This window comes from Eptatretus burgeri, chromosome 3 (genome assembly GCF_056783735.1).
Source record: "Eptatretus burgeri isolate ZD-2024b chromosome 3, Ebu_testis_v1, whole genome shotgun sequence".
NCBI classification, from domain to species: domain Eukaryota; kingdom Metazoa; phylum Chordata; class Myxini; order Myxiniformes; family Myxinidae; genus Eptatretus; species Eptatretus burgeri.
Genome location: NC_140963.1, coordinates 11,985,526 through 11,993,025, shown reverse-complemented (window position 1 = coordinate 11,993,025; position 7,500 = coordinate 11,985,526). Strand labels below are relative to the sequence as shown.

General features: G+C 40.9%; 1 protein-coding gene across 5 annotated transcripts in view; it reads left to right on the top strand.

Annotated features, from left to right (window-relative positions):
- The window catches only part of LOC147029404 (TGF-beta receptor type-1-like), a 264,767-nt gene that overhangs the window by 207,390 nt on the left and 49,877 nt on the right, over positions 1 to 7,500 (top strand). The gene's annotated exons all lie outside the window — the stretch shown is intronic.

Sequence of the window (7,500 nt, the reverse complement as noted above, 5' to 3'; positions counted from 1 at the left end):
TCGTTTCAATACATATGTTTCGAACATGAATCGATACAATAAAACTGAAAAGGACTGTTTGTCCACTGTATGAACATAACCTTACATCGTCATTGCATTGTTTACACACTATCACAAACACACCATCACACAAACCAAGTCCTGGTGAGATATATTTCTCGTTTTTTTTTTGTTGCTTCGAGTATTAAGTTTGATTTTAAAGAAACAAGTGTCGCGTGTTGTATTGTCATCCCGTGATTGTTTTGCATAATTTGTGTGATTTGGAAACGGTGGTGTGGGGTGTTAGTATACACATTTGAAGTCTATCAGCCGGTGCTGTTTCAGACAGAAGGGAAAGATGGTTGTATTTACAAACAAGGCCCCTTATGGTTGGAATGTTTGTCAATCACAGGCTGAGGGTGAGGGGATTCCCCCCCCCTTATCTTTGGTGTGGAGTAGAATCAGAAGGGTCAGGGTTCAAGGAAACAGTTGGAAATAAACAAAGGAATTGTGGAAACAAACAGACCACAGGATGGGGGTTGGTCGGGGAAAGGGGATAGGGGTGTTTGGAGGTCAGTGGGTTTTGCTTGCAGATTGTGCATTCAGACAATCCGGTACAAGTTTAGACAAGTGGCTTTCCTGCATAAAACTAATTTATACTGGATTCTATCTCGGTGAAATGAAATATTCTTTCAATCTGAAAATGGAAAGTGTTGCATAAACAAAGTTCATAATCAACTTTCTGTGTCAGCAGTATGAGTAGGTCTCGAAGGTGTGAATACCGAAGCATTAGGCTTTGACTTAACCCTTTAGTCAAATCCGTTTACCTACCGATCACCCACTTTGCCGCTACTGTTGGTAGCAACACTCGTTACCGATGTTGTCTTCACTTAACAGCACTTATCACTAGTTCGAGAAACGGTGGTCTGCGCTCAACAGGATCTGTTCTCTCCATGCAAGGTCTTCACGCCACTTCTACAAATGGAATTTCAAAGACAGCCCGACGTGTGACCATGACCACTCAGATCAGATTATCCATCACATTGTGAATGAGTGTCACCTATGGAAGTTTGATGAAGGATTTAGGTCAATCCACTGAACAACAGACGGTGCTGTGACTTGGCTGTCCCAACTTAGACTCAGATCTGTGAGCTCTAATTTGTTATCCGCAAGAAGAGAATATCAGTTCTGGGCAGACAGAATTGGTCCGTCTGGGAGTTCTGGCCAGAATAGGTCCATGGAAGGTGATGCTGACCGAGGAACACCAGCATGGTTTCCATTGTAAGAGTACTTATGTACTGTGCAGTATTGTGTTGTAAGTTTTTGGCATATTATTCTATACATGAGTGATACTTGTGATGTGAACCTGCTTTGAGTGTTACCATTACCAACACCACAAACATTGTGTCATTAGTTCTTCCTCCTGTTATTGTAACATCTCTTAACTCAGGGACAGGATCTTAAAAGCATCATTTCACCTTCTCGCGAGCTTGTACTCCCTGTGGCTCAAACCACAGGAGGCATTTGTGGCTTACAGGAGTTGAGCTGGATTATTATAAATCGATTTACTTGTGAGGTTCAGCACACTTTGGGTCATGGGTTTTGGCAATTTCCTTTCAAAATCGTTTCTTGTTACTCTGCCGTCTGATTACTCCCCCCCCACCCCCATTCATTTCTGGCCTTGGAAAGGCTGGCTGTCAATTTGAGCTGGCTTTTTATAATTTGTGATCTATGGCTCATGGAGGAGCTTTCACTTTGATCTACGTACATGCTTACTATCTTGAAAGGGAGTTGTGGCCAATGTACTGATCATTATTTAGTCTTATCAATATATCGTACTCGAGGTCAGGTTTACAACCACTACAATGGCTCAAACGGCACCACTGCACTGGACCTACAGTCAGAAGAGGCACGTAATGACCAACATATATATATATATATATATATATATATATATATATATATATATATATATATATATATATATATATATATATATATATATATATATTCAACTAAAGAAGCACGCGAACTCGATGACACGATGACGACGTCATGTGCATCAATTACACCAACACATCGCTTTTTCAAAACCATGACAATAATTCTCGAGTCCCTTCACGCTGCACACGTCCATTCATGGTACCTTGTGTGATGCTGCTGTGTGCTGTGCCCTACATTGAGCCTTTTCTGTTATGCATGCACGTTCTAAGTGAAACCAGCTGGACAGACACACCTCAGACAGGAAGGAAACTGCTGCCCTGGCGCCCGACCACGAAGCGGAAGATCAGAGGCCACGGCAATAAAGTTCGTGCCATGCATTCGTTTCCATTGGCTGTGTAACTGCATGGGGAGGAGGCTGCTGTGGGGTTCACACAAGTGGGGTTCAGAATGGCTAAACGATGGCCCTGAAGGCATACAAGGTGGCCCTTTGCTGAGAGGTAATACTGGTTCCGATTGCATGAGAAAGCAGCGTCGCTTTGCAGAGGTGACAAAGGATTTTTGGCAGTCACTCTTGATGAGAAACCAACGCTGTGTTAAAGCAGTCTTTAATTGGGGGCTTTATTTTGCGATTACTGCAGTAAGTCGGTTATTGCACTCTATCCGTCCTTTGGGCTTTCTCCATTGTGCACGAAAGAAAGTGATTTTTTTTTCATCTTCCAAGCGTAAAATAAATGAAACCTGCACACCTGAAAATTAAGGTGGGATTCTGAGCGTAGCTGTCATTTTGAAGTAGAAATCTGCTCGTTATATTTGTGCCCAACACAGCATGTCTCCATGTTTTTTTTATTTTCATGCTGAACTACAATTTAATTAATTAACTGTTACCATGGCAATATATAATAGCTTCTTTTTCTTCTTCTATTTCTTTTGTTTCTTCTTTTTCTTAAGCTTCTCCCATTTTACTTGGAGTCACCACAATGCTGGTTGATCACCCTGAAAGTCCATCTCCTCCCGTCAGCCATGCATTCTCCTTCCAATCCCACAAGTTCTACCTCTCTCGCTGCCACATCCTTCCATCTGGTCCTCTGCCTTCCTCTTCTTCCTCCTGGCAGTTCCTTCTCCATCACTCACCTCACCACATTCTCTCTCTCTTTCTCTCTTTATTGTCGCACCACACACTTCTTTCTATCCCTGCATTGCACACAACAATAAAACTATTCACTGTGCCACATATCTTCTCTCACCTGCTTGTAAATAAATTATTATTATTGTTATTATTATTATTATTAGGAATGTTCCCTGCTCGTTTTTGTCTTTTCTTCCATTGATCCAGCATGGTCCGGATCCTACTTTAGCCGGGACTTTATTCTCAACGATCCATTCCTTTTAGCCGGTACATCCTTGGCATTGTCGCTCGGTTGCATCCGATCCGGAAAAGTGATCCGATCCGGTGGAGTGATCCGGTTCGGACAAGGGCGTACCGAGGGCGTGTTCTCCGGCAATTAAATCACGTGATTAATTAGGTAACCCGATTAACCCATTGACAGGAGGACCCTAGGTCACACGGCTGAGCTATTGGTGTCCACGGTCGGTTAAGCGACCCGCCGCGTCACGGAATTATCCGTGTGCAACAGCCTGCAATTTCAGGGAGTCTGGTGGGAATCGACATAGCTTCCCCCACCAAGTGGTCTTCTCACCCGACCCCCCGGCCCACAACAATATCACGCGCAATAAATTTTTGAGATATCGTGCTAAAAATCATTTTAGGCCCCATCTCGCAATGGTGAAGAATCACCATTGATTTCACCAAGTATCAAGTATCAATCACCAAGTATCAAGAATCACCAAGAATTTAAAAAAAATTTCACCAAAATGGAATCGATTCATCCTTGTCACACACCCAACCTGACCACCAAGTTTCATCTGAATCCGTCCACAACTTTTTGGGATATCGTGATATATATCGGCTTTGCTTGATCTCTCAATGGTGAAGAATCACTTACAAAATTATCATATCCAGATCCGGATTCGGATCTTCACCAAAATTTCATCAAGTCTTCCTTGTCGCACACCCAACGTGTCGACCGAGATTCGGCTGAATCCATCCACTACTTTTTGAGATATCGTGCTATACAAGATATCGCTATGCTTTGTGGTTTGCCATTGCCTTCCCAGCAGTTAGTCAGAGAAGGAATTTGGAATTTGTTCATGGTGCCAGTGATGACTCACCTACTCTTTGCGAAGAACACCGTGGTTTCTTGAACATTCACCAATTGATGCTGGTAGATGGGATGCCCAGTTTAATGTCAATCCGAGGGACGGCACACACATTGATGCAACGGCTTGCCTGTGAGACACTAGTCTGACAATTTATTGTCCGGTTAAGAATCAAACTCACGTGAGATAGCTGAAAGGTAAGTGAGCTCCAACTATACAATCCTGTCAATTTACAAATCGGCCAGACGAGTGGAATTGATATCCTGACTATCATCATCATCATCATCATCATCATCATCATCATCATCATCATCATCATCATCATCATCATCATCATCATCATCATCATCATCATCATCATCATCATCATCATCATCATCATCATCATCATCATCATGTTCCATCTCCAATCCTGAGGGTGGCTATTTTGGAACATTTCAATCTATCTTCATTAGCTTTAAAACAAAAAGCTGCATCTTTGAATTATTCGTCCATTCCGTCATATTGCTTCTCCATTTTATTATTTGCCTTCCTTTCTGCTCTTCATTCTTCAATCTTACGAGTCAGTATTACTTTTGCTCGGTTCGGGTGATGACCAAAAACAAAATATTTCAACTGCCTCTTTGCTATATCACATGAAAATTTTTATTACCTTCGCAAACTTTGTTGCGAAGGTTATGTTTTGATCGCTGTGTATTTATTTATTTATTTGTGAATATGTGTGTTTGTTTGTTTGTTTGTTATTCGCATAACTCCAAAAGGTATTGAACTGAATCGCAGAAAATTTGGTGGGATGATTGGTTATTATCTCAGGACCATTTGATTAGATTTTGGGAGCAATCGGGTCAAAGGTCAAGGTCAAGGTCATGAAAAGGTCAAAATCGTCTTTTTACCACAGCGCAGTCAATTTGTATCCAATTTGCATGCAACTAATGCCAAAATGTTCAGAATTCAATGCCCCATCTTGTGATATGTGACATGACACAATGACGTAATAACCCTTATTAGCGGTTGGGAGTCAAAGGTCGGGGGGGGGGGTTACGACTGCAAAATGTGCGGCTTTAGTCATAACACGGTCAATTCTTATCCGATTTGCATGAAACCAACACCAAAATGTTGACTGTTCTGTTCCCCACACTCTAATACCAATTACAAAATTAAGAGTACAAAGGTCAAGGTCGAGGTCATGAAAAGGTCAAAATCATCATTTTGCCATAGTGCGGTCGATTTTTATCCAACTTGTATGCAACCAATGCCAAAATGTTGTGAATTCAATGCCCAATCTTGTGATATATGATAGGACACAATGACGTCATTACCTTTGTTCGCGGTTTGGGTCAAAGGTCAGGGGGTCAACGACCTTTATTATCATAACGCGGTCAATTCTTATACAATTTGCATGTAAGTAGATTCAAAATGTTTAGAATTCAATTCCCTATCCTGTGATGTGTAATATTTGATTTCTTATAATGTGACCAGTTGTCATCAGATTGACTTGACACCGACACCCAAAAAGGTCAGGGAGTTCATATAGAAATTGTACAATGTACGTGAATCGGTGTCAAACAGCAGGAAATTTAATGTTTTTAAGCCATCATAACACATATGAGATGGCAGATGTGGTATGGGATTAAATACCCTCACAATCAACGGTTTCTGGGGGGTGGGGGGGGGAGGCAATATGTAGCGTTGGCGAAGGTATGCGCTCTACTGAGTGCCTGTTCTAGTTTTTATTTTTTTACACAAAGCACATATTTTTTTTTTCTTTCTTTCTAAACTAACTTTCATCATCATTCATATTTAGGTCTAGCTTTATTATTGATCCAGGTGTTCACCACTAATAGCAGTATTGACCACTTCCCAATTCTGATTACCTCTGCCACCGAAGGTGAAGGAGGTTATGTTTTCACCCCTTTCTGTCTGTCTCTTTGTGTACATGATATCTCAAAAAGTTGAGGACGGATTCAGACGAAACTTGGTGGACAGGTTGGGTGTGTCTCAAAGACGAATTGATTTGATTTTGGTGAAGATCTGAATCCGGATCTGGATACGAGAATTATTTCATTTTTAACGTGATTCTTCACCATTGAGAGACGGGGCCAAAAACGATATAGTACTGTGTAGCATGATATTTCAAAAATGTATTGGGCCCGATATGTTCTCGTGGATCAGGACTTACGTGGTGGAGGTATGCGCTCTACCGAGTGCCCTTCCAGTTTGGAGCTGTTATGCTGATCTCAAAATTTCTTGGATCTCCATGATATTAAAATCTCATCTGGACATCTCAATTTTTTTCTTTATTTCTGCATCGCATGTCTCATCATGAGTAAAAGATGCCTGAGGTCCACAAAATGTTTGACCTGTTTTAACTGTTGATCATTAATCTTTGTTCAATTGCAGAACTTATTTTTCTTTATTCATTGACGTCACGAGTTAAATATGGATATTGATGCTAAATCCCAAGTCTTCACTTGTTTGAATTATTTTTATCTTGCCCAAAACTGTATGGGAATTCCCGATGCCCAAAACTTTGTCCACTGCATTAAACTTCATGCAACCAGTGTTCTCACATCCCCAAAAGTTCTTCAACCAAAGTGAGGTAGCACAACATTTTGAATGCTTACTTAACTCAGGGATATAATAACCTCACTTTTAACGAAGCTCTCGGTGAAGAATTGTAAGTTTACCTTGTTCTTCAACGAGCCTGAAACTTTTAATGCAAAACATTTTTTTTCAATCCTAGTTTTCCTTCAATGCCCCCAATGACATGGAATTCAGCAGAAGAGGAATCATTTAATTTGATGTCTTGCATTGGCTGATGGCTTCAAGGAAGGAGATTAATCTGAGCACAAAAGACATCACTGCTGCCCCCAAAGACTTGGAAATATTTGTCCACCTGAGTCTGTCTGATCATTTTTTTTATTCTTTTGATATTCATAATAGTTGCCAATTTGGTCATTATAGCATGACATCCGTTGTCGTGCACATCACTGTGCTAAATTGGTCATACAGCATATTCCTTAAACTGGGACTCCATACTAATTACACTAATTGATATATACATTTTAGATGTCCACCAATTATTTAATTTTGTGTTAATGTTGTTTGATTACAATGTTAAACAAGATGGAGTATTTAACAATTTAGAGCCTTCCTCGGGTGTACAGATTACAGTAGATCTGAAAACCAGTGTGGACACACACACACACACACACACACACACACACACACACACACACACACACACACACACACACACACACACACACACACACACACACACACACACACACACACACACACACACACACACACACACACACACACACACTTGAATATCACCGATCCCAGTGAGTGTGG